Source organism: Cyanistes caeruleus, chromosome 2, assembly GCF_971803275.1.
Source record: "Cyanistes caeruleus chromosome 2, bCyaCae1.hap1.1, whole genome shotgun sequence".
Classification (NCBI taxonomy): domain Eukaryota; kingdom Metazoa; phylum Chordata; class Aves; order Passeriformes; family Paridae; genus Cyanistes; species Cyanistes caeruleus.
In genome coordinates, this window is record NC_141702.1 from 21573485 (window position 1) to 21590523 (window position 17039).

Here is a 17039-nt window from a genome sequence, read left to right on the forward strand (position 1 = left end):
AAAATCATTAGTGAATCTTGTTAGTTTTCACTGATTTAGTGAATGATTTGCAACTTGTGGGAGGATTTTTGTTGTTTTTTTTATGCAAAATGAGGGTATTGACCTATACTTTTGATCATACACTGATGATGAATTCTTGGATTAAACTACATGATGGAGAAAATCCACCTGATGTGTGACACCTTGTGGGATTCTGGGTGGGTAGAATCTTAAATCTGTAACTTTAGAAAGGAAGACATGCAATTATGTTACCATTTAAAATGAGTAACAAGGACAAAAAAATATTTCTAGGGTTGTTCTAAGCAGGCTGAGTCGTCACTTCCATCACTTCTGAGATTTTTCCATAGCTCTGACATCATATCAGGGCATGAACTGTTATTTCTGCGTTTATGTTCTTTCTGTTTTAAGAGGGCAAGTAAAAGGTTAGAAATAACCTGCTACTACCAGTCGTAAAATATTGTACACCTATTATAGCTAAAGAGGTAATGTGATTATTATGATTGTCAACATTTTTTGTTTACTGCATGACTGATAATTAATTTGCCTTTAGACCATTTAATATGAACTTTCAGTTGTCCCTTTTATCTCACAATGAACCTAAATGAATGTTTAGATGAACTGTACTCCTGAATTCCATAATCCTGTCTTTCTTCAAGTGCTACCCATTTACATTCAAATGTTTTTATATCTGCATTTTTTCCTTCAAGCAAATTTTCCTTGTAATTTGTCTTGGATTTGAAAAGTGTTATTGAAAAGCATTTAAAGAACAATGCAAACATTGGGCACAATCAGCATATGTTCTCAAAGGGAAAATCCTGTATAAGTAATTTGCTGTCCTTCTAAAATAAGGTTATCTGCCTAGTGAATAAAGGGAAGGACACAGATATAGTTTTCTGAATTTTAGTAAGGTTTCAATACTGTCCCTTACTATATCCTTCAGGACAAGTTGACCGGCCATGAGTTGAGTAAATGCATAATGTTTGGGGTGAGAAACTGGCCAAATGGCAGAGCTCAAAGTGTTATAGACAATGGAGTTACATGTGACTTTTGACTAGTCACCAGTGACATTCCTCAGGGATCAGCTCTGGGATCAGCTCTGTTTAATATACTTAACTATGATCTAAATGCAGGAGTTGAATGCACTCTTAGTAAATCTGCTGATGATAGCAAACCAGGAGCACTGCTGACTCTCTCAAGGGACAAGATGCCTTGCTGAGACCTAGATAGATTGGAGCACTGGGCTATGATTAATGGGATGAAATTTAACAGGTCCAAATGCTGGATCCTGGACCTGGGATGTAATTTTGCAGGCACAAGTATACACAGGGAGAGGAGTGGCTGGAGAGTAGCCCTGCAGAAAGGAATTTGGGGATGCTGGATAATACCAGGCACAGTATGAGCCAGTGGTGTGCCCGGGCAGGCAAGAGGGCAAACTCCATCCTGAGGTGCATCAAACACAATGCATACAACCAGCTGGCCAAAAGATGTGACTATGCCTTTCACATAGGTATTTTTACATATGAAATTCACAAAACTCACAGTAACAAAAAACTTAATTTTGCATATTGAAAGAAATTAGACTGAAATTAGACTGACATGGACTGAATTAATGTCAATAATTTAAAATCTCATCAAATAAAAAAGGGCTAAGCTAAAAATAATGTATTTTGAATGAAAGAATGGGGGAAGCAAAATCAATGCACCTAAAGTAATAGGTTAAAAATTTCCCCAGAATGCACTTTCAGTGAAATAATGAGCAACTGAGCCTTTTCATCTATTCTTCTTTTATGAAGTATTAAATGTGTCTTCATGGGAAAATCTGGCAACAAACCTGTCCTTTCAATCTCCATTCACTCGGGCATCTCAGTTGTTTGATCTTTAGCATCAAACATTCTGAATGAAAGCAAAGGTGCACTATTAATACTATATTTCTGTCTTCATTGTCTTTGGCAAGATCATGGACATAATCTATAATATAAAAATTGGTTGCTTAATGTTACAAACATTTTTACCCATTTTCTTTTTCTACCTTAGTTTTCTTCTCTGTCTCTGCCTTTTTTGCTTTTGTCTTTTGATAAAGAAAGTCAGTTTAGTGAACGAAGACTATCTTTATCACAGTGCTGCTGTGAGCCACGGGGAAAGAAAGGAAAGAACAGCTAAAAGTAATCTCTTAAATCACCCAATCCTCTACAAGTTTGCAGGTTCTTAAAGGAGAAGCCAAGACTGCCTGTTGTGCATGCTGTTTTCTTCCCTAGCCTTTTGTATAATTTGGCTTGCTCAGTCTTGAGTGAAGGGAAGATCTGACTTCAACAAGAACAGAAGTAAAAGCTACTTTTGACCTTCTCAGTTAACCATTGGGTATAAATGATTCTGCCTCAGGGCAGGAACCAGATGACCTTTCCAGACCTTTCCTACTATAGCATTTTAAAAATTTCACAAAAAAAGAAGTTATTACCATCTTTATTACCATCTGAAAGACTTTCAAATAAGATTTCTTTCAAAAAACTCATAGCAGCTAAGGTAAAATGAGAAAAGTGATCATGCAAAACAAAAGACTTTCTTGAATACTAAGTGTTTGAAATACTTTAATGAATTCATACTCTACATCTCTAAGAAAATTATGCCAGTTTTTAATAGTGACTTTAACTAGAAAAGAAAGACCAATAAATATTTTTTGTGTATATATATATATATATATATATATATGTGATTGTATGACTGTTGCCTGAAACATAAAACCACTCAAAATTCTTCAAAATTGTAATTTATAATGGCCTTGAAGGGACTTGCAAACATGGTTTGAGGGCTAAGGTAAGAAAATCTCCAATTCCATCCTAACAAACTGGTAGAGAAAACAAAAGGAGCAGCTACTGCTATCACAGGTAATTGCACAATTTAGGGCTTTGAAATTTTTCATTCATTCTTTTTAGTTTATGCATAATTTGAGATTATAAAATGATTGTGCAACTATGAACAAATAAAAAACATAATTAATGTCCCCTGAGTGGCCTGTTTAGAAAACTCTGCTTGTGTAGCCAGAGTATATGCAAACAATTCTGGGTAAAAATGTATGCTTATATATTGGAGCTAAAATTGGAACTAAATATTTTGGTGCTTGTCATGTGCATGGCATGAAATGAAATGACCAAAGTAAAATTTCAGATCTGAATTGTTTGATGGAACTTGTGGAAGTTTTCCACGGAAAATGTAGCCTATCACAAAAAGTGCATGAACTGTAATGAAGGTTTTGCATGACACTTTGCAACACAAAACACAATGGAACTGAAGAGACCAGAGATGGCAATTGTCGTAAAAATCAACCACAAGCTTATTAATCTAGGAAAAACAACAATGTTAACCATGTTTCCTTTACATGGAAATTGTATAGCATAAAGAATCTCAGTAATAAATGGAGGCTTATGATAGTGTGAAAGGGAAAAAGGAGATGGATATCCATTTGTTTTTCGAGGAATTTTTTTACTTTGGAATGTAAACTGGAGCATAAACAGAAAGGAAAGGTTCAAAGACATTACTTCAAGGAAAGCAACACTGAGATCTCTTGAAACTGAGGCAATGGGCTGCCCTTAAATATGTTAGAGTGTGTATTTAACCTATTATATCTATATTGCTGAATCACTAGTTTTATGCTTTTCTAAATTATTTGGAGTTAGCCTTTTTTGATTTGATTTTATACAAATTTTTCCCTATAAGCATTTTTTTTTAACTGAGGAAGTACCACATATTTTGGGTTCTTTTTCCATAAATCCTATGTGGTTATGAAAACCAATTAGACTTTAGAGTTCAAAAATTTAGTGATAATTTCCAGGCTAGATATTAAATCCAACTCTATAGTTTATTGTTCATTTTAAACACTCTGCATATTTCTAAACAAATCAAGGTACACAGAATAAAAAGCCTTAATCTGCAGGCAAGTGCCAAATCAATAGAGAGATACCACCCCAATAAAGTATAGTTGCATTCACATAAAATTTGCTGCTTAGGATTCCAAACAATTAAGTTTGAATTGTATACACTGAAAAGAGATTAATCCACTATTTTCTTGATTTTTTGAGAAGCTAATTTTGTATATGGAACTTTATTTTACATTCAATTCAAGTCCTATGCATAATATCTGATTTCCAAATACTGCATCATTCTTCTTTTAAATAATTCAAATTCACTTGAACTTCCATTCTCAGGTTACAAAGAGAAAAATTGTTTTTCAATATTCTGCATAAGCTCATCAGTTTGTGTTTTGGTTTTTTTTTTGAAACAAATATTCATGACAAAGACCAAACTGATTTTTCTTCTAAATGTATCTTGAAATTTTGGAATCCTCAGTGTACACCCATTTGGAATACTTCAGAAAAAATTATTTTCCTATTTGCTGTCTCTTCACTGTTATTGGTGTGGGGCTTTTAGCCATGCCTGATTTTTCATCAAGAGTTTAAATTTCTATGTCTAACTATTACAAAGTTGTTTTGATTTTTTTCTCCCTCAAAATGGAAGAACCACAACACAATACAATGAAAAGTATAGTGATAAAAAAATGCTATAACTCTGTGTTTCTCACTGAATGAAGTCTCAACAATACCTTCAAGAAGGAAAAGGGTACTTTATTTAGGTACGAAGAATTAATACTTAGCAAAGTTGAATTATTTAATCACATTGAATGGTTTCATTTGTTAGACCACAACAGGACTGTTGTATCCAGTTTTGGACTTCCTTTAGTGGAAGGATGAGTATTTAAATAAACTAGAGTGAGTTCATGGAATGCCACTAGGATAGTGGTGGCTCACCTGTGAGGAGTGAGCTCAGAATCCAATCTGCAAGACAGACAAAAAATAAATCTATAAATAAACCCTTGGGATTTAAAAAAAAAATCAGTCTTTTGCATGATCAGGAAATAAATTAATTAGGTTGCTTAGTTTGGGAAAATTAGATTTGAATTCAGAGAATAGTTTGGGATGGAAGGGACTTTAGATATCATCTGGTTCCAGCCCCCCTGCTGTGGGGAGGGAGCCCCTTCCAACCTAGCCTTGAAAAGTGCCAGGGAATGGACATCCACAATTTCACTGGGAAACATTTTCCAGCATCTCCCCATCCTCAGAATGAGAAATTCCACCAGACCTGGAAGAACTCTTACTTAACTTTTAAGTAAAATGTGTCAATATGATTAGAGAATATATTAAAAAAGCAATACTAAATACTTGTATGAAAGGGCTTTCAATATGAATAATCATGTGAAGAGGGATTTAATAAGATTAAAAAGATTAATAAGAGATTAAAAAACAGTAAAAGGGGTTCATTAAGAAGAACAGAGACAAAAAGAATAGGGAAAAGGGATTCATTAGGAGAATGATAATATTTCAGAGTTTAAAGACACTAAGAGTAAATATCTTAAAGTCTTTAGTATAAGAAACTAAAACATAAACTATTTTTTGCATACTAATCTACATTGTTCTTTTCATAGGCAGAGGAGAAACTATATAAGGAGGCTTCTCTATACTTGGAACTAGAAACCAGAAAAGAACGAGAAATGGCCACATTTTTAATTAATCCTATCATTGATGGATTCTTTGGGAAGTTTGTGTTGTTTGGGTTTTGGATTTTTGTTGATAATTTTAGTTTAGGTTTGTTGTTTTTGTTTTTTTTAATTTGAGCAACATTGATATAACAAAATTCATTATCTGCTTCAAATGTGAAGACCATGACAAATTCTGGTATGGAAGTTTGAAGCAAAGTTGTTATTTCTGAGTGTGAAAGGTTTAGGCTTCGAAAGTGTGTTCAAGTCAACTGAATAAATTAGGATATGGTTTTGCAAATCTGGTAGAAGCCATTTAAAAGTAAACTGTAAATTTGGTGGTAGTAACTTTGGAGAACAAATGTAGTATACAGATAGTAAGCAGTGGGGAAAACTCATGATCCAAGCACATAATTTGATTATAATGCAATGCAAAGCATTAGAGCAATTCTGAAGAAGAACTAATTCAGGTCATAGAGGTAAATTGAATTTACAGTACAACATGATTTTATACAGATTGTGTCAGACTAACAATATCTTTTTAGATATCTGACTTCGTAGAGAGGCTAATAAACTAAAGTTACTCTACTCAGACTTAAGATAAACATTTGATAAGATTTATTGAAGGAAAAATAACATTAAACATTGTGATTGCAGTGATTAACACAGGGTGTGAAAGAAGTTTGTAGAAGGGACACTTATACCCAGCTATACTAAATAGCAAGACAGGCTGAAGGAAAATCAGCACAGACACCTCTCAAGCCTCAGTGTTGTAACTGAACATACTGTATTTGTTTATGACATTGAAATGAAAATTAGCTGTACAGTTGAGAAACAAACTACAAGGTTCTTAGTCGACATCAAGGGGATCTGTTCATTCTAAGGAAAGGAATCACACAAGTGTAATGCAATTTAAAGCCACAAAGTTCAAACATATATACTCAAGAATTAATAATAAGAACTTGCTACAAAAGGAACATTGTCAATCTGATGTGAGGAAATGGGTAAAATATCTGGTGATATTTGTTGGAGTTGAGTATGAACCATCAGAATGATGTAGCCTTAAAAGAAGGCTGCTGCTGTTGAAAATCCATTGAATGGCACACTCTTCTAAGTGAAAGTGGAATGTAAATAACACTACACAAAGTATCAGCAAGGCCTCATCTGGAACATTGTGTACATCTTTAATCATTTCTCTCAGGAGTGATTAATTTAAATTGGATCAGATTTAGAGAAGAGATATGAATAAAGTAATGGAATATTTACCTTACATAGAAAAGATTAAGAAGAGCTTTGTTTGTCTAGCCTAGCTGGGGAAGGTTAAGAGGGGATATAATGACTTTTTATAACTACATTGAGAGGGGATATATCAAGGAAAAAAAAAAACCTTTAATTTTAAGAATAATATTAGTACATGATAAGTGGCTATGAATAAGTTAAGACTGGATATTATATAAGGTGTCAGATCATTGGCAAGTGAACTTCTGAAATGATTACCTGAATCTCTTGATGGGGCACAGAATCAAAATTGCTTTAAAGTGCAGTTTGTTAAACCTGTAAAGGCATTGGACAAAAATTCTGAGAGAATACTTTGTAAAATTGTAGTTTACTGCTTCTGTGTAGTTTAAAAGTACAATGGAATGTTGCTGGGATTTTTTGTTATTATTTTTAAGATTTTTTTTTCAAGCCATATGCGTTTTGTTGCATTTGGTAGAGTTCACTGCCTGAATCAGCACTGTTTACACTTTGGATTCAATTGATTCTCCAACCTGGAGTCACTATGCTTTTTTTTCAGAATTGGATAGTCAATGACAGGTAAGGATTCTTTTGTTTATTCTTGATTGTTGAGAAAGATTTAGTTTATGTAATAGTTTAAGTAAAACTACTATGAATTATATTCATAAATACTTGAATTTATCTAGTTTAGCCTTGATCTTTCCCCTTTCTGTATCTCATTGGAGATGTAGGATTTTGTGGTCTTCTACTACATACATTTTGTATTTATTTAAGATATTGAGGCTGTGGGATAGTGGTGGTGTTGCTTTATGGTGTAATTGTTTTGTGGGCCCTTCCACACTCAGCATCTAAAGTACATTAATTTTACCTAATTCTAAGTATCTATATGCCTGAGCAACTAAATCTTAAAATCTTGACTGTCTTTTAGTTAGAAGAAAACAGGAACCTTCATACAATGTTTTGAATGATTTAATTTATCATAGCCACCTTTGAAACAATTTGAGCAAAGAGGTTCTTCTTTTACTATTTCGTTCTTGAAATATCAGAAGAATAGGTCTGAAAAACCCAGAAGATTCTTTCTGCAGCTATTGTGCTGCATTCCTAAGCAATAGAAATAGTTGCATGCCCTTTGTTTCAGAAGAGAGAAAGAACTTGAGTATTAGCTCATGTAGCATGATGTTAGAGACTGTGGAGGTGGACAATATTGGGCAAGTCTCTGGTGTTCTAATAAAAGCAGAAAATTAGAGCATTGGAATGTCTGGAGCACTCTGTTGTATATGGCTCATGTTTTTTGATTTTGTACTATCACTGAGATTAATCTCATAGTAATTTCTTTATTTTTTTCACAGTCCTTTTAATTGGTTATGTAGTATAATCCTGAAAAAGGTAGAAGAGATAGAAGAGCTGCCTGGCATCATAGAAAGCAAGACTTGTCCAGGTGGGCTGACTTGACTTCATTCTTGTCTTCCCTATCTAGCAACTAGTCTGTCCATTCAGTAATTTCAGACAAGGGATAAAATGTCTGAAGATTTTTAATTTCTGTAAATAATAGGAAAACCAGATACGATAGGACATGAGATAAAAATCCAAATCAGTGTCTTTAGTTAGAAAGTAAATTTTAACTCAGCCTCTCATCTATTTCATAAGACAGACTCCATGTTTTCAGTACATATTGCTCAATGCATTTCTGTGTACTGGGTTTGGGCGGGATAAAGCCTTGAGTTAAATTTCTTCAAGTTAGTTTATATGATGCTGTGCTTTCAATGTGTGGCTACACCAGGGCTTATAACACATGCCAATATTTTGGCTACTGATGACCACTGCTTGCACAGTATCAAGAACTTTTCCCTCTCACCCACTGGCTCCCAAAGACAGTAGAGTGGAGGTGGACAGGAGACTGGAAGTGAACAAGGTCAAGGGAGCTGACCCAAACTGACAAAAGGGATGTGCAATATCATATGATGTTACACTCAGCAATAAAAACTCAGGGAAAGAAAGTTGAAAGTTGAAACATTCATGATTAATGCATTTATCTTACCAAGCAACTGCTATGCATTTGACTTTCCAGTGGTATATTTCTGCCTGCTGATGGGTAGAACTGAATTAATGTCTCTTTCTGTTTTGCCTGCAAGCACAGCTTTTTCTTTTATTATGAAATTGTTATTAGCTTGATCCATGAATTTCAACTTTCCTCTATTTTTCTCTCCATCACCAAGAAGAGGGAAGTGAGCTAAATGGAGACTGGGAGTTTGACTCACCAGGGTCAATCCATCAGATCCTAAAAGTGAATGTATTCCTCTGGATCAACTATAGCTTTATATCGACCAGCTGACAGAATACATGAAATGGAGACCTGGAGGGAAGAACAAACTGCCAATAAGAGAGAGAGAGAGGTGAGAGTACTGGAGGAGAGAATATCAATTCACTGTCAATAAACAGAACTGACTCAGATACACAAATTTTATTACTTATTTATCTACCCAGTGGAAACTGTGTTCTAGCTAACAACTTCAGTCTGAGCGCAACCTTAAGAGACCAAGGGAAAACTGATTCTAATTTTATATGCACTTGTAGTTATTAATGGAACTGATATCAGAAAAAATTCAATCTTCAAAATTGTAGGAAAAGTTATTTGTTTTCCAGTTCATTTAACAAATATTTGCATTAAACCAGCCCCCCCTACCCTACCAAAAAAACCCCCAAAAAAATAAAAAGACTGGGTACATCAAACTACTTCAAGAACAACTTAGATAGTTTCATTAATCATATTTACTTCCATTTTATACTAAAAAGAAAAAAAGGAGGAAGTTTGTGATAGAAATGCACACCACAAATATTTACTTACTTGAAAAGAATGATTCCCCTATGTTTCCTGAAGTCAGAGAAGGTGATACTTTGAAACTTAGAGAAAACATATCTGACATATCTGCTAAGAACTTAAACCTGAGATTCTTGAAGAAAGCCATCAGCCCTGGAAAAGATGATCTCCCTTACAGCATATCTTACAGGGAAAGGATGACATTACCATGAGTAGAGATCTACAGAGTATTTGTTATACAAATTAAGATTTATATTCTAAAACAATAGGACATCACCACAGATTGAAATTGAGAATATAAGAGTAAAATATCATACACTAAAAATACCATCCCATGAGGCACTGTAACTCCACAATACTCCACTGAGTGTAAAAGATTTGAACCTTATTTTCTACTGTCTTGTTCTTGGAGATTAATCAAATCATTTATATCCTTTTAAATAGTTTTAGCTGTATGAATTTTTAATGTATTATTATTTGGCTTGTAGCTAATCTATCCACCTGTATATTAACAATTTAATGTAATTCAGTTGAACTGCAGTGATTATTTATGACCATCAGTAACAAGGATTTATTAACACAAACACATGAAGAATCTAAAGAATGCTCTAAAGTTATCTCTTAATTTTCTAGAGTTGCACTTACTTGACCAGAAATTGGATATTATTTGGCAGCAGCAAGTTGTTATGAAGTCTTTTGTTAAGCTTCCAATTAAAGAAAGTGATCCTTATAATATACTGCAAATTAAATGTTAACAAAAGTGTATTAAGTCTCTATTATTTTTAGTTTTTACTTATGTTAAACAGATGGTTTTCAGACTCCTTGAACAAACCCTCTGAGGAATCTGAACCTGTGCACAGCTCTGTTGCACCATCTTTTACAGACAAAATGAGTTTCAGCCTGTTCCTTGATCCAACTTCAAGTGGAAGGCCAGAGCAGACAATATTTGGGGGAAATCTGTTTAAGTAATTCATTGTACTTGTCCTTGGTATCTCTAAAATTGTGATAAAATCTTTCCTTCCTAGTGAGGGAGAGGAGGAGCAGAAGAGATACTGGGTGATGTTTCAACAGCCTGTGGGCTCTGGGATGGGATGTGGAACCAAAGCCCAGCAAGAACATCATGCATCTCCTGCTTTTGACCCACTTGGTCTTCTGACTGCAGTGACATCTAAAGGCAGGGTGATCTGGGGAGGAGAGGAGGCAAAGGCTGATGGTGTACTTACATTTACTATCACAGAAGTCTAATTTCACAGGAATATAGTCTTAAAATGAACATTTGCATGTTTGACAGTGGCTTAGGTTAGTATCCAGGTTCTCTGGGTTCTGTTTCTTTTGCTCAGAATTATTTGTGCAAACTCAATCCTCTGATTTTTCTCTGTCTGACCTACAATGGGGACACCTTTGTTAATAAAACTGGCTTGTGAGTCCTGGTGTGTAGCAAGCAAATGTAACTTTCACTGCAGAATATCTTTTAAGTCATCTAGCAAAGAAGATCTTTTAAGTAAATAAGAAAATAGGAAAACCAGAATTAATTCTGATCAAATATATATAGATATACACCTGACTATGATTAATTTTTCTCTAGTTTATCATGCCTTACACAATAAAAGAGTACACATTTTCTTCTATCCATTCTATCTATTGCTGTCTATTCAGTTCTAGTTGAAGCACAAAGAGGATATGTTCTGCTTTCTCTTACTCTACTATATAAACCACAACATTCTCATAAAACTTAAATTATTTCTTCTGAGGTTTTAAATATCAAAACTTTTGGGGAGAAGGGAGAAAATGGATGCCCTTTTAACACCAATGTGCAGAAATGCTATATTTGCACTTAGTCAGCTGTGACTAGAATTTAGCTTTTTATTTTAAACTCGGCTTCAGATTCACTATAAGCTTCCAATTTACTATGAAACATGATTACATCTGAATATTTGACACCTTTTTACAAAATGAAAACATAATTTTTGCCTTCTTATATGAACATGTCTATATTTATTCATGACATTCCCCAACTAATATTTTTCACCTGATAGGCATATTAAGTTATTTTTTTTACTTTTTATAGCTATCATACTCTTTCATCTGGTTTGAAACCAGGTTTAATGAGGGAAAATAAGTCCTATTCGAAGTGCAATAATAAAAAGTTTTATGACATAAAGTCTCTGCGCTTGCTATTCATTATAATGAAGTGATTCCAACATGTGGAAAAATGCATGTTTATTTCCATCAGATGTTGAAGATTAATTTTCTGAAAAGCAAAACTCCTCTTGTGTAAAATCATAAGTTTATGAACCTAGCTTTTTGTTTGATCATAGTTGTATTTATATGTGGATCTAATAATGCTTTTCTGCTTGTTGCTTAGGATATTTTCTATTCATTTGAAAAAATAGTTGAGATAAACACTTTTGAAAATCTGTGTTATATATTAAAATTCTCAGAGCATTGTTTTTCTGAATAATTTAAAAGATTATTGAAAAGTGATTCTCTTATCACTAATAATAAATTTCCCCTTGGCGAATCATTAGTAATTCAGATCTGTCTGTTAGTGGAACATAGGTATTTAAATTGCTGCAAATATTTTAATTTATTCTCATTTAATAAACATCTGATTTATTAAAGAACAAACAACTTGATAATTTTCAGTTAAATCTATCTGAGGGATTTTATTTCTTTGAAAGGCTTTGTGCTGCTTTGAAAAACAGCCATGCAGGAGGTAAGTGTCAAATCACATAAAACTTGATCTGGCATCTACATTTGAAGGTGAAAAGAGATATTATATTTATTAGAAACTGTACTCTATCTGATATTGAAGAATATACAAATAACTTTCTAATTTATTTCAGTCACTAAAACGATACAATAAAGCAAAAAAATGTGATGAAAACACAGACTTCAAATATAATTTCTTACTGAGATTGACAGAGTATTTTTGCCAAAAGGTACAAATAAATTACTTTAATTGTCTGTGCCCACAGAACTTTTAGGGGCTACAGAATATGCTTTAAACTCAGAGCATGTTCTTCCATCTAGATATCATTTCCAAGCATATTTATAGGAAATTATTTCATTATGATATCACCATAACCAAATTACCTAACTTTTAACTTCTTTTCTGGTTACCCAAAGCTTAAGCAATTTATTTATTTTTTTTTTCTTCACAGAAATCTCACCTTAAGAACTTGTTCTTATCCAGAAATATACCAATACTACTTAGGAAAACTGTGTTTCTGGAGAGTTCTAAAATTGGCCCACTTCCAAGCATTCTGCAGTGTTGTTGAAATCTGTTTGTGCTACTGTCTGTTCACCTTAACAGGGGAGAGATAACTTCAGATCTGTTTCATGCAAAGTATCAGACAATGGAAAGCTCCAGTAATGTCTGACCACTTTCTTAAGGGGCAGTGACAATTTAGATGTGAACATGCCTGAAGGGCTTTTAGGGCTTTAGGGCTGTAATGTTTTTAGCTTTTGGAATTTTCTTGGCTTTTTATTTATTTATTTATTTATTTTTATTATTTTTTTTAATTATTATTATTATTTTTTGGGGTTTTTTTTCCATTTCCCCTGTACTCCTGGCAACAAGCTGAGTAATTTTTTCCAGTACTAAAATATAAACTTCATATAAACTTCAAGTAGCAGTGGATATACTCAGTTTATAAGCATGGATAGCTCTCATCTAAAGAGAGTAAAGATTCCCAAAGCTCATATCCTTTAAGTGATAACAGGTGGCAGAATCTCATCTTTAAGAAATGGTGATCATCTCTGGGGAGCTCTGCAGGAGATATATATGCAATGAGCATGAATGCTCAAAATCTATTCAAGTAAATGAGAAAAGTCCCACAAGGCACAGTGGGTTTTGTATATAACAGGTAAGGACAGATCTTCAGAGAAGGTAAAACTTTTGGCTTGAGGAGAGCTCTGACATTTCTAAGCTGTTGAAAATTTGTACAATAATATTTAAAGGAACTTAGGGAACAGCCAGTGGAAAAGGATCAGGGTTTTTTCAGCCACTTGACGTCTAATGGAATATTATAACTTTCCTTTCTCTCCTACTGTATTTTCTTACATGTTTTACTTGTAAGATGTCTTTTTTCTATTTGTCCTGATTTAAAAATCATGTAAACTCCAAGAGTGAAAATACATATGAAAGTAGATAGTTTTTTACACTCTAAATGCTGCTTTCATAAATACAGCCTACAGATATCCCCTCTTGTACTGTTGGGGAATGCCTTTAAAATGAGATGAGACACGGCAGAGCAGAAATATTCCTAGCTCTGCACAGCATAGAGGAGATAGAAATAACAGACATTTCTACAAAGACTCAAGCATTGCTGAGAGGATGAAAGCTAAAATAAGTCACCTCTCTACAGAAGCATCAGTACCATTTATATGTGCAGTCAAAGATCTTTATTGAAAAATCTGTAAGAAATCCCTAAAGTCTGAATAATATCTAAAGTGATTTTGACTAACAGTGATCTTGGAAGAGGGAAGGACAGGGTAATCATATTAAGGAAACTTTGAGCAAGGACAGCATAAAACATGGAAAACACATCTACATTCTTTAGGATACCTCCAGAGAAATGATTTAACAATAAAAAAAAAAGTTAGAAGATGGGATCACAAGGATACAATCAATAAATCTTTCTATGGGTTGCTAAGAGAAAAGCCAGACACAGCTCTAGAGACAATGCAGTTCACAGTCTGTTGAGCTCCCAAGATGAAGATAGTCCAAGACAAGACAAAGGCAGTAAGAGAAAATAATTTGCTACTTGAATGGCATTGAGTTTAGGGACAACATAGGTAAGGTCTCTTTTCTCACCTATCTTCACATTTGCTTATGAAGAAAGATATTTTATAGAAAAAAAAAATTAACAACAGACTTAAACTAAGTGCTGTTACTATCAGTCCTTGACAACATTTCAGCCTCTGTAGCTTCACTGTCTTGCTTTCTTCATCATTTCCTTCCTCTTCAGTCCTTCTGGATAATGTTAATTTCATCCTAACAGTGCTTAGTGCACTAGACAGTGTCACTTGGAATAGAATGTCAGACTACATTCACACTGTTGAATTACTCAAAAAAAAATCTAATAGGTAAATGAAAGCCACAGAACAGTAGTGAGTAATCTTTTAGAAATGTAAATAAATGTAAAAATGTAAAAGTGCTTATTGAAAAATTTGTATTCTAAATTCTGCTGCACTACAAAGCAAAATTTTTTGTTATGGGGAAAACTATGATCCATCTATAATTAAAAAATGTAGAGAGAATACATCTTAGCAGTAAAACCATGTATTAGAACTTGTTGTTTAATTATAATATGAAACATCCACTTGCTAGACCATTTCTACTCTTTCTCTTTCTCTCTGTGGCAATGGAAAATATAGAAAGCTGGCCATGTATTTCCTGTCCCCTGTTTTAAAAGGCCTAGTTTCTATTTAAAAAATAGTTCTGAAGTTATTTTTTTTAATAGCCTTTAAAAAAGTGTAGAATTTGGTTAAAAAAACCAAATATATTTTAAATTATTTTCAATCCATTGGTTGACATGCTCCAAGTATTCAAAAATGTTAGTGGACACAGCCAGTCTAGTTCTTTAGATAATTCTGTCTTCAAACATTAAGTGGCAAGTATAAATACCTACATAAATACATGAATTTTATACCATGGAATTTTTGTAGGAAGTCCTGAATCTTATAGTTTCATTTAAATGTAAGAATTTAAATTAAAGGACAATGTGATTAATTTGTAGAATGGAGATATGTTTCTTAAAGGATACCATTTTCCTTAGGAATGCAAAAAATCTTTAGAATACTTCCTTAAACAGTTAACATCATGATCAGTCTAGACTTAGAGGATAGAAAAACAAAAGGAGTTATCAAGTTGTCATTGCCTAAATAACAAATCTGAAAATATTTAATAAAATTGCACAGTATTTTTTGTATTTAAAAACAGTGTAACAGTCAGGTTCAGACAGCTTATTCACTTGAAGTAAAATCAAGTTTTCTGAAACCCCCAAATGTCCAGTTTGCGCTAAGACTGCATTTTGTGTGAACTCAAAGTTCCCATTCACATTGTTATGTCAGGAATATAAAAGAATCTTGATACTCTTGTCTCTTCTGTAGTAACTGATTAATAGTTTTGATTCTCAGTAAACCTGTAACATAAGTCTGAGATTTATCTGACCAAATCACAGTTATTCCTAGTTAGACAGTCTAGGATAGTCTTCAAGGCTTTCTTTATCACCTCTGGAGTAGTCTCTTTCTTTTGGACACTTCATCCTGTTTTATGTTAAGCACCAAAAGCCATGGAATAGATATTGAGTTGCCATTACATGCAGAAAAACCATTTGTGACTAGTTTAGATTTCTACATCCTACTGTTTTTGATAGCTGTTGTTGGGTCAGACCCATCTTCAGTATTCTTAGGCTTTATTTACTAGATCTTTTAAAAACACCTTTTTCAGATAAAAATTAAAACATTAAGAATATAAATGAGTAATCACTGGAAATATTATTACAGTGACAACTTTCCAGTAATGTGATAGTCATTACATTTTGTTTCTTGTAGGCTAAGGCACTTCCTTTTTGCCATTCCAAAAATAAATGTGAGTTTCCTTGCCAAAGATCAACAGGATTACATCAACTGCCTTAGGAGAGAATTGAGAAAAGCTTTTGAGCAGGAAAAAAATTTAAGGAATGATATTTTTCATAACCAAGAGAAAAGGTAAAACAAATGCAGTACCAGAAGGCATAGAAAGAATCAGAGCTCTTTCACCAAAATCTCTGTGCCTATGTTTTTTGTCTTGTACCAAAGAGCTGCTCAGGCAAGTCTGTGCTACAGGAATAATGCATGACTGTTTAATCTGGGAATACTAGTCAAGGCTCCCTCCTCATAGCTTAAAAATATCTCAGAAATCAATCTTTATATACAATACTTTATTTAATAAACCATTACTTCATTTAATCACTAAAAATGCAACTAGATTATTAGGAAAAAGTTGCTATACTGAGGAATTCTAAAGAAAATGGTGAAAGGGAAATGATGGAAAAGGACTGAAGAAAAAGTTTACTGAATAACTACGTGCTCTAACTTTTTCAGTTTCCTTTGTAGCTGAAAATAACTGGACAAAACTGATTAATCAGAGAGTGATTCTCTCACAGTGCTCTTTTCTGTTGCAGAACTGATTAACCTGTAATGGACATTTTTGTTCAGAAAGCAGAGTTCTGTGAACAATGTATTTTGAGGATCAGATCTGTTTTGTCGTCTGCTTGAACTTCCCTTCATATTTTCTAAAGAGACGTGAAAAGAGACAATGTTTCAGCTGCTTTAACAACATTCAGTAGTAATTGGAAGACACTTCAACATGCTCAGTTCTTATAAATAAAAGTTTCCAGGTTTAAAGTTTAGAAATGGCAACAGAAAAGTGCACTAAGAAAAGCTATAAAAAAGCAGGAACTATGACAGAAT